Source organism: Sinocyclocheilus grahami, unplaced genomic scaffold (genome assembly GCF_001515645.1).
Source record: "Sinocyclocheilus grahami isolate Dianchi unplaced genomic scaffold, SAMN03320097.WGS_v1.1 scaffold207.1, whole genome shotgun sequence".
In the NCBI taxonomy this organism is placed as follows: domain Eukaryota; kingdom Metazoa; phylum Chordata; class Actinopteri; order Cypriniformes; family Cyprinidae; genus Sinocyclocheilus; species Sinocyclocheilus grahami.
The window spans coordinates 665,564-677,662 of record NW_015505386.1 but is presented as its reverse complement, the minus strand read 5'-3'; the positions used below and the strand labels follow the sequence as shown (position 1 = coordinate 677,662).

Genomic DNA, 12,099 nt, shown 5'->3' with positions numbered 1-12,099 from the left:
TTTGCCTGCTGTAGTGTTTATCAGTGGAATGCGTGACATATGACACCACTATTATAAGGGATAAGGTCATGTGACCGGTGTGATTAGTCATTCTCTGCTGGCGCTTTAATTAGGTCTTCCTGCATTTCCAATGTAAGTACTTTGGGAATTGGCTCGGAGCACCCTTCACCTTGGCTTAAGGTGGAAAAAGCTCCTCTAATGTGGCAAACATTGTGCATTAGCACAACAAAACTGCTAGCCGATTTAAATCGTGGGTAACCTATATAGTCTTTTTTTAAAGGAATAGCTCATCCAATATGTAAATTCTGTCATCATTTACTTGCCTTCATCGTAGTGCTGGGCGGTATACCGGTTCATACCGAATACCGGTGTTTATTTTTGCAATACGTATGTCGCTTAAGCAACGTTCAGAACGCGACACTGTTACTCAGACGCAGGCAGTGCGCTGCATGAGACAGAAAAGTAATATATATATATATATAGCCAAAACAATTCTTTAGTGTAGATGCATGTTGATTTTATCAGACGATGCCACGATTATAAATGAGAGTGACTCCTGGTTAACATGTATTAAAAGGGTTCGTGTTTAGTCACTATTTAGTGTGGTATTTTTTGACAATATTCACTCATCATGACAGTAAAATAGAGCATTCTAAGTCAATATACTGCAGTATTTCCTCTCTCAATCAGTAGAAAATATTAACACCCGGTCATGCATGAAAAAAAAAAATACTATCATGTACCGTGAAACCGGTATATTTGTGATAAATACAGTGATATACATTTTTGGTCATACCGCCCAGCACTACTTCATCGTCATATTATATTGCAGAATGGACCTGGATACTTTCTTCAGAGTCTTGCTGCAAAGTGGAGGACGTGATGTTGTTACTCCGAGAACTGTGCTTTTCAATCCACATTGCTCAGTATGTTTTATTAAAAAGCAGCTGACTCATGCTTTGGCTTTCTTATCTGTCTTTTTTAGTCTGGCCGCTTTGATAAGTAGTCCTATCATAGATCTGATGAACATGAGATACAATGGCATTTTTCAGCCTTGTCCCCCATAACTTAATGGATGAAAATGAAAAGCATGGCATGAATTTTAAAACCGGAGTCTCTTTCAATGCAGAGACACCCTCCTGTTGAAAGACATTCTCTTATTTACATCACAGCCGGTATTCAGTATATAGGGTTACTGGTTAACAGACTGAACAGGCAAGACAGTCTCAGCTTTGGCAGAAGTCATGTATAATCCTTTGAAACTATGAAAGAAGGGCTTTAGCCTGGTTTTAATCAGTCAGTTACAGAAACTCTAAAGAAGACACGATTGCTTTAATCTCAAATAGAAACACTCTGTACAGTCTAGAACTACATTAAAGGGATAATTCACCCAAAAATGAAATTCTGCCATCATTTACTCACACTCATGTCGTTCCAAACCTCTTTGAGCAACCAAACAGTTGCCGGTAGCCACTGACTTCCGCAGTATTTTCCCCCTACGATGAAAGTCAATGGTTACCGGTTTTACTTCTTTAAAATATCTTCTTTTGTGTTCACTGTTCAGCAGAAGAAAGCAGTTCATACAGGTTTTGAACAACTTGAGGTTGAGTAAATTATGACAGAATTTTCATTTTTGGATGAACTCTCCCTGAACTGTGAAGTTTTTCTTTTGACCCTTTGGGATCTGTGTGATTTGTGGAGAGAAAATATCCTTAGTGTATTGTTATATAGGATATAAATATTGACTTTTGTCCGATGGAAAATTGATTATATGCAAAGGCTGAAATACTGAAAATACTCAAAAAGCACCATGAAAAAACCCATGTTTACATATTTTAAGCTGACATAGGTCCATTTAAAAGAGTATTTTTCTTCCAGGAAAATGGAGACTTGTTTTGTTTGAAGGGGAGTATGCACATTTCTGTCCAATCAAATTTTCTAAAATGACACCAGTAGATAACCAGAAGTTTTTGCCAGGATATGACACAAACTAGACTATTAGCTATTAAAACAGACAAGACCTTCTAACTAGGCTGTCCAACTAGGGCTGCAAAATGTTAATTTTTTATAAAGCTCTAGGTTTGGTGTGCTGAGCAGCTTGGCCAAAAATGTTGTGACTATATATATATATATATATATATATATATATCAATATTGACTATATAATAATTATAATAATAAATGTGTGGAGCAGCATTTACTTTGAACCAAGCTGCTCGGAGACTCTGTTAATGCATGTGTGTAAATGAACACAGTGCCGCGCTGCATCCTGAAACATGCAATGTAGATGTTTATCTCATTAAACTGAAGCCTTTGTGATTGGAAAATGAGATTTCAGTTTTATTTTGATTAATCATGCAGCCCTACATCCAATATTTTCAATAGGAAATATGTCAGCAGATCATAATAGAAAGCATGTTCACTTTACATCCAGCCTGGTATCAAATGCATATACTAATGATTGTGATAAGCTTGTTTGTAGTGCTATAGAGCCTTTTGTCTCTCTGTATCTCAAGAGACACTCACATAGACAAGCCCGCCCTACATCCAATATTTTCAATAGGAAATATGTCAGCAGATCATGATAGAAAGCATGTTCACTTTACATCCAGCCTGGTATCAAATGCATATACTAATGATTGTGATAAGCTTGTTTGTAGTGCTATAGAGCCTTTTGTCTCTCTGTATCTCAAGAAACACTCACATAGACAAGCCTGTCTATTCATTAGTAGTGGACTGACTGGCCTGTAAGGCAACACCACTGATATCAACATGATGCCACTCTGTCCCACGCTGGCTCTGTGGGAGTGTTTGTGATGAGACTCACTCCTGTCCCTCATTATAACAGGGCATTCAGCACATTTACAGGCAGTACAGTACCTACGCCCTTGTTTGTGTTGAAATATTTTGCACACTATTGAACACATATTAAGTTCACCCCGAGGCTGTTTGTCCCTTTTGTAACAGGAATTGCAGGCCTCAAACGTCATTATTTATTAATGGAGCACACTTTTTTTGGAGGAGGGAAGGCATTTTATGTGTATTCACTCAATATGATGCCTCATTACTGTTCCTAAGTATTCAGGATGAGTTTAGAGCAGGTCACCTGAGATCCTTATAGGGACAAAACCTAGTATGTTTAGCTTCAAATGGAAGTTTGTATTTGCAAAGCTATTTTGGGGAAGTCAACCTCCAAAAACTTACAATGGAAGGGAAAGCCAAGGGGACACTTTTTGAAGAATTTAAAACTGAAATGTGAGGCTTATCATTTTATTAAAGTAATAGCTAATTATTCTCTTAAAACTTGTAAGTAAATTATTTTTTATTCGTTCAAATCTCATTTGTGTTCATTTATATTCAAATATAAGACCCAATTGACCAGTTTGCCGTCATTGAACCCAAACCTGGCCTGAAACGTCTTGATGAATTCCTGACCTCATAATCAGTTTTAATTTCAGTTTTATAATTAAAACTATTTAATTAACCCTTTTGTTTAACCAAGCCATGCCCTTATTGACTCATTCAAGGCCGGAAGCTCTGACAAGAACTCCATGAACGCATCTGCCAGCTGCAAATAGCAAATGTACTGAGTCACTCTATATGCTTGGGGCATCCAAACCCTAATGTGTCTAGACTTGGGGATGTTTTTCAAAAAGAACTACCTTTTAATTAATGAGTTGCAAACTGCAATAAGGAATGGAAATAAAGTGTCATTGTGAAAGTAAAATAATTTGGCTTCTCTAAAGAGCATCGCCTGAACATTTCTGGTCAATTTCAACTGTCAATTTCTATGTTTTATTAAGCGCAGTGTATTAAAGCAATATCTTGGTCAATTACCCCAAAACGTATTTTTTATTTTCCCTCCTTTTCTTTAAAAAAAAGCAACAATTGTTACAGAGAGGAACTCAAGACAGAAAAGTTAAGCTTATTTTTTTTAGTAAAGTACTTGTTTTAATTATTCTGTTAAAACTTAAATCAAGCCATTTTTTATTGTTTGAGATCTATGAAAGTGTAATTTCAACAAATGCCTCGTTTATAATGGGTTTTAATGTTTTTGTCTCATCGCTCCGGCCGGACAGGGCATCATAGTATGGTAAGGGGCGTAACATTTCTGTCACACGCTTGAGGTATTCGGCCAATCACAACTCACTGGATAGCTGGCCAATCACAGCACACCTCGCTTTTCAGCCCAATAAGCTTTGTAAAAATTGACACGTTTCAGAAAGGCGGGACATAGAGGAGAAACAATAATGTACAGTATGTGGAAAATAATGTGTTTTTTTTTTTCTTAAACCACATAAACACATTTCATTACACCAAATACACAAAATAATGTTCTTTTTAGCAGCATCATATGACCCCTTTAATATATGTCTTTTAATGGGTTTATGGCATTGCGTTTTCATGGTGACAAAGTTGTAAAATGGTTAGAAAAAGTAAGTAATTTTTTCATGTTAAAATCATATTATCACAATAGAAAATTTACTCACCCTTAGGCCATCCAACATGAGTTAGTTTCATAACATAAATTTAGCATAACATCACTTTAGGATAGCCAAAAGCAAACATTTGATGTTAAAAACATCTTAATGATGGATTAGTTTATTACTAACATGCAGCTTTTTGTTTTACAAGACGTTAATTGATGGAATGGAGTGGTGTGGATTATTGTGATGTTTTTATCAGCTGTTTGGACTTTCATTATGCACCCATTCACTGCAAAGGATTACTTTGGTGTGCAAGTAATGTATTGCTAAATTTCTCTAAATCTGTTCTGATGAAAAAAATAAACCCATGTACATCTTAAATGGCCTGAAGTTGGGTAAATTTTCAGTAATTTGTATTTTTTGATGATCTATTCCTTTAAAGAAAAGGAGTGACAAGTGTAAACTTATTTTTGTGGTAATCAACATTATGCCACAAATGCTGTCGAATGAGCTTGACTTGACCAAAACCTGGAATATTCCTTTAAATTAAGTGTGTGAAGAATAAAAGCTTGTCTGACACTAGAGAGATTTCTTGTAAATGTTTAACCTCCGGGTTTATTAGACCTTTCAGTGATTGTTATAGTGAGATATCAAGATTGGCACTTTATTTGACTCGCTGATGCCAGTGGCACTGATGTTGGCACCTCATACCTTGCATTTTCCTGATTTCGCCTTCCAGCCAGCAGTCCTGCCATGCCAGCTGCCCATGATGGGCTCTTTTTTATGGTCACAGCATCACATGCCTGAAGAAATGCGTTCTTTCATTCTCTTTATGTGTATCTTCCTGTTTCTTTCTCTTTCTCTCTAGGTTGTCAGAATGAGGAAGATGTCTATTTCTGGGTTTTAGATAAGACAGATTTGTCCACACTGTTTTGCTGAATGAGGGATGCAGCTGTAGCATTTGAAACAGAGCTAAGGATGGGACAAATTTACTCTCTTTTATGTTTGAGACTAATGACACTCTCGACTCTTTTAATGGCGTTTTTAAGTGTACGCTTTCAGTTCATTCTCAAGCAGTAATGAGTAATGTAGGACATGCGGAACATCTGGCCTCGCTGAATATATCTGGTGAAATTTTAGAGCACTCACATTGTCTTATTAGTCTCTTAGAGGGAACCAACGAATCCCTTCTGTTCCATAACGGGAATATTTCATGAAACTAATCACATGTGAGAACAAAAGCCTGCCAGTCTCTCAAACTACCATTTTCTGTTTTAGTTCCTACTGTTTTTGCATTTCTACTTCCAATTTTACATTCAATCTTCAGAAACCTTTTTCATTTAAAGGGACAGTTCATCCAAAAATGAAAAATCTGTCATTTACCCTCATGTTGTTTCAAAACCTGTATGACTTTCTTTTTTCTGTTTCAATAGTTTTTGTCTATATAATGAAAGTCAATAGGGTCCAAAACAATATTGGAGCTCACTGACTTTTATTGTATGGAAAAAAAAACATACACAAAATATCTTCTTTTGTGTTCCACACTAGGCTTGCCGCAATAGACGGTGCTGACGGTGATACCGGTGTTAAGCCGCAACACCAGTTACGTCACTTGCCCACCGCGTCACCGACCCCCACCGTCGTTTAGATTTTTTATAGTAATAAAAATAATTTTGTTCAGTAAAGGACCAGACACTACAATTAAAAACTGAACGCGGCTGCTCAATGTAGCGTGCCGAACGACAGTCGCATCACAGATCAGATTTCATTTATCCAGTGAGGAGAGTGAGTCGAGCTGACTGACAAGAAGAGTGGGGTGAGACAGACAAGACGATCGCGGATGATTTAGTTTAGAAACGAAATGCAAAAGCGCCTGTTTGGCAGTATTTTGGATTTTGAAAAGCCTGTTGACTTTTGCCGTTTATCTGATTTTGGAAGGTTTTTTTAAACATTTGTTTCTTATTTAATTGGTTCCACATTGTTTGCTGATTTTTACTTTATTTAAACTTTGTGTCATTTATTTATTTTATTTGACATCAAGGTGTATGCCGTGCCTCCAAGCTTTCTTGCTCGTTTTGCTAATAAACGTTCTACTTTCTTATTTATTTGGTTATATATTATACACGTTTACTTATTTCCAGTTTTGTATACCTATTTAAACTTTATGTAAGTTATTTGTTATTTTATATTAGGCGTAGCCTGCCCTATAGCATGGTGTATTTTTATTTGTCTTGTTAATAAAAGTTCTATGTTTTATATATACGCTAAAGTGAGTTTGACATTGTATTTTGTTGTTGCATTCAAGCAATTGATTGCTCAAAAAAGGGAACGCCCCCGCGGTGATACCGGTATTACCGGTGTTGTCACACGTCGATTAACCGGTGGGAAAATTTCCTCAGCGTTACAACCCTATTCCACACAAGAAAGGAAGTCATAACTATCCCTTTAATGTATATTATGTCTCAATAGTGCTCAAGGACAAAGATGAAAATGGTTTCCGCATCCTTTTACAGTAAAACCTTTCGGAAATGTTATGTTTGACCTTAATGACCTTTCTTTGTTCTCTTCTGTTTGTCTGAATAGCCCCAACTCGATGACTGTAATAGGCCACACTTCTCACATTATTCCATGCCTTGCGTGGAGGCTGGAATGTCGCACATTCCTCACAAACGGTGTTAAGAATCTTCAGCTCTTCAAATATTCTCGGACAGCACCCAACTGTCCAATCATAGCTCTGGTTTACTTGGTAACCAAAAGCCTTTGTGGTGAGCTTTGGAATGTTGGAATTTCCTCTGTGATTTGTTTGTTTGTAAGTGTGTGTATTGGTTCGAAAGTGTTTTATTGAGGCAGAGATGAGGTTAGCCTTCACCTGGCAGCAGGTTTATGCCCATTACCGGGGATATCTTATCGGAATGTGGTTGCTAGGCCACCGGCATTCAGAAGTACTGGTCCCAGGAGACGTATGGGGTTTCCCAGCCCCGATGTCCTTTGTGTGCAGGTGCCCTCTCTCATTCATGCACTCTCAGAGGACAAAGACGCCTTTACCTTCCCAACAGAGCAAGCTGGATTGATTGTGAGAGAGTTTAAGAGCCCCATGGTTTTGAGAGGACAGCACATGTTTTAGTGCAGTTTAATTATTTAAGTTCATGTTTAGATCAGGTGAGTTTAGTTTAAGATCCTGTGGAAAATTAAAGGAGTAGTTCACTTTCAGAATGAAAATTCTGTCATAATTTACTCAACCCCCACTTGTTCCAAACCTGTATGAGTTTCTTTCTTCTGTTGAACACAAGAAAATATTTTGAAAATTGTTGGGATCTGAACAGTTGATGAGCACCATTGACTTCCATAGTATTTTTTTTCCTACTATGGAAGTCAATGGTGCTCATCAACTGTGTAAAGTTTATTGTTTGTATGTTAATTTTCAATTGAGTGAATATATTTCAACGCACAGTAATATAGTAAAACTCAATCACTTCAATAATGTTCAGGTTTTCAATGAATTCTCCATAAACCTTCATTGCTCATGTGTGTAACATTTTTTGTTTACTTTTAAAAACTATTTTTTTTTCAGAACTTGATTTGTGTTAAGGATGCATACATATTAAAATCTGTCTGATTCTAATTAGCTGATAATTATATTATATGACTCATAAATGACATATAGAAAATGTATACTATTTTGTAAATAAATTCAAAATAAAATGCTGAAATCAATCATTTTAATTGGTACAAGTAAATGTAGACATCACAATATTATAATGTAAAGTATAAAAAATAGATATTAAATTATGGTTTGGTTACCAACTTTCTTCAAATATCTTCTTTTGTGTTAAACAGCAGAAAGAAACACATACAGGTTTGGAACAAGTGGAGAGTGAGTAAATGATGAGACAGTTTTCAATTTTGGGTGAACTCAAATATTCAATATTAGCATAAAAATAGAAAGCGTAGAAAAGTAATAACACAATTCTTCTAGACAAGGTCTGAACATCTGGGTGGCGTTGTTCCAGCTTATCTGAACCATCTCAACTTACCATGTGCTCTAAAACACTGTCATTAATTAAATCAGGTAGTTAAGAAATGCTACCTGTCCTCCCAGCCCTGAGGATATTATAAAGTAAAGAGAGGGGCCGATTTGTCTGTGTCATTGAGAATTTAATTACAGTTCTTCCATCACGTCGCTGAGAAAGGCTCTTTTCTCCTCCTCTGAGTGCAGAAGAACTCTCATGATTTTCATTATATATTGAGTACTTCAATATGCCTTCATTACAAGGCTTTTTCTGTCTGTTAATTCTAGAGCATTTCAAACCAAATAAAAGATAAATATATTTGAAAATCTGTTTTTCTGCTGAAAAATAATTTCCCATTGGACAACATAAAATTCACGACTACATAATATACCAAAAATATAATTTACAGTGATGGATGGATATTTCAATGCATATCACAGAAATAAGGACACAATATGCCTGTTTTTCCTCTGTATTCATTGTAGCTTGTTAGAAGCTCATTGCCCTTCAAAGGAAGGATTGTACTTCCTTTCTTTGTAAGTTCACTTGAACATTACATTACATTACGCAGTGAGCTAGACGAATGTTTCGGTAAATGATGTAAGAGCAGTTTCTAGAAAGAATTTTCCCTTCAAATGAAAATCTCCCTGCTGATTAAGAAACCTTGTAAATACCATTATACTGAATATGAATATGCCAAACATTCTGTACAACAGTATGTATTTCAAAGTTTGGTATTATGGTTTTATCATACCGCCACCGTACTTGTAAGAGATGGGTTTGCCACTGTCGTGCATCATAGTTGTTGCATTGTAACAGTTCAGTATTTCATGTATATTGTATATTAAGAAGTGTATATAAATTAAAACAATATTTTAAATATATTGTTAACATTTTGTATATTTATATTTAATGTTTTAGCCTGATAAATTATTTCTGTCTCTTTATTGAAATATAAATGAATCCACTTACAGCTTCCATTTCCGTGCTGTTTAGTGAGGATCTTCTGAGAACCTGGTTTTTACTAAGCGATAGCGCCCATAAATATAGAGAGAAAGATCTTGTTTAAACCAAGGTGACCTGTCTCAGTTGAAATTCTCAGTTTGCTTGCTCTAATCTGCCTGTTCCCTATCAAAGCAGATGTGTTGTTACCGTCCCTGGAGTAAATCTCCCCCTGAATGCGCGACTGGCTCCCTATGATTTAGAGCTTGCTCATAAATTCTCATGTTTATGTAAATTTTTCATGTATGTGGTAAACATCAGATTCGTTTTCTTGTTATCTCATTGACAGACACCGCTAATGCATCATTCTGCAATGTCTTTTCAGTCTGACAACTAGCATTTTCTGGCCAAATGGTATGTGAAAAAATATTCTAAAGCTTGGCAGAAACAGGGCTTGTGGGCGAGAAACTCAACTAAATATCTTTGAGGAATCAAAGCCTAAATGGTGCACTTAGACTATTTTCTCACTCGATATTTAGGCCTGAACCAAATGGACTCAGGTCAACATCGAAAGCTGTAATGTTAAAGTGCCTTTAGACTGACAGCGAAGGAGAAATCTTCAAGTGTGTGGCCAACCTTTCACTTTCATACTGAAGTGGATTCACGTGGCCCACAATGTTCTGATTTGACCAAGCCAAGTCATAAAAATCAGGATTACAGATAGCTTTACAGAGTGTTTATCTTTCCCTCTCTGTGCTTTACAGCTTCATTCGACATGTGGTGATGCATCATTAAACGTAAATTAATAATCTAATGAAATTTAAAGTCCTTTTCTGAGGACGCCAGTTCACTGACTTTTTCTATGCTGGCCTAGAGATGGCTTTTGTTTAGGTGAGATTAATAAAGCTCAGAGAGATGCATGGCACGTAGCAGAGGATCATGGGACAGGATGGGCTTTGGCTGTAATTGGTGGGAATGTTTGGGGTCAGTGAGATGAGGTACTGTGTGAGTAGAACAAGGACTGAATGACCAGAGCATGTTGCGTAATGTGGTTTGGATAATCTCCTTATACATAAATGTGATAGATGGATAGGTAGATTCTATTTTATGGGTTTGGTAATGCATGCTGTTAAATAAATTCCATTTAATTTTAACAGTCACATTTAAAAGCGGTAATTCTTAACAAGTCAGTCATGTAAAATTAAATAATTTGAATTGTCAGTAATTGATATTCCATGTGTTTATTTTTTCATTTTTATTTGTGTTGGATTTTTTAATGAGAATTGTTATAAGATGTGGTCAGTTATTCTACTTGAAAAAATGTACTGATTCAATTTGGAAATAAATTAATTAACTTTTCCTAGTATGATGTATCTTTATTCTTCTTAAAAATAAGGTTTTAATATTTTAGTAGTAGCCCATTACGTACATTCTACTGAACAATAGTAGGCTAATATATTTCTGCTGCAATGTCTTCAAGTTAAACCAAACTTTTATTTTGACGAGTTGCCGTGAATACCTTTACATAGTGCTGGGCGGTATACCGGTTCATACCGAATACCGGTGTTTATTTTTGTTATGATATGAATTTTTAAAATACAGCAATACCGGTGTATGTCGCTTAAATAACGTTCAGAACGCGACACTGTTTGAAAGGGGTTCCTTTTCAGTGTTGCACTGTGGTGAGGGAACAGCTGTATGTGTTACTAAGCGTGAAAGTTCTGAAACTGAAGCTGTAGAACTAATAGAACGTGATGACACAGAAGAACTCATCCACAATATCCACACTACATGCACTTTTTTGTTTGTTGTTTTTTTTAGTTTGTTACTCAGACGCAGGCAGTGCGCTGCATGAGACAGAAAAGTAATATAGCCAAAACAACCACATAGCCGCTCTTTAATGTAGATGCATGTTGATTTTATCAGACGATGCCACGATTATAAATGAGAGTGACTCCTGGTTAACATGTATTAAAAAGGGGTCGTGTTTAGTCACTATTTAGTGTGGTATTTTTTGACAATATTCACTCATCGTGACAGTAAAATAGAGCATTCTAAGTCAATATACTGCAGTATTTCCTCTCTCAATCAGTAGAAAATATGGTTAACACCCGGTCATGCATGAAAAAAAAAATACCATCATGTACCGTGAACATTTTTGAAAAATACCGTGATATAAATTTTTGGTCATACCGCCTAGCTCTACCTTTACATTTCTGTGTGTATATGATATGAGGATAGTTTTACTCAAATGAAACGGTCAAATGCTCATTAAGTGACTCTCAGAGCAGTTCTGGAGATGTTGTTCATGTATTTATGTCCTCATTAGTGAGACGGCAGACGTTAATATCACCGGAAGCATCACGCGCGCTTCAGTACGAGTAGGTTACTAAACAAAACCGCACGTCTGCGCCATTCATTAACACAGAGACACGCAGAATTCATATTTAAATAGTCGTTTTGCGGCTTAATATTTACAAATACTAGTGGGAGTGGGAGTATGCTCACTTGTGTGTGCACATCGGGGCGGAACTCCGCTGTGTGCGATACAGAGAGTGCGACCATGTAACGTAGAGACAGAAATGACATGCCGTCGTGAAAATAAGATAAACATAAGGCTAATAAGTTTGTTTAATAAAAGAACAAGGTATAGACATGTTCTATAGGAAAGGTAACTTTAAATGGCTTCTGTTGTGATCTGGCGCTATAGAGAAAATAAA

The 12,099-nt window shown here is 36.3% G+C and overlaps 1 protein-coding gene across 1 annotated transcript in view; it reads left to right on the top strand.

Moving 5' to 3' along the window:
• LOC107595676 (arrestin domain-containing protein 1-like) overlaps positions 1-12,099 on the top strand; it is a 38,325-nt gene that overhangs the window by 2,090 nt on the left and 24,136 nt on the right. The gene's annotated exons all lie outside the window — the stretch shown is intronic.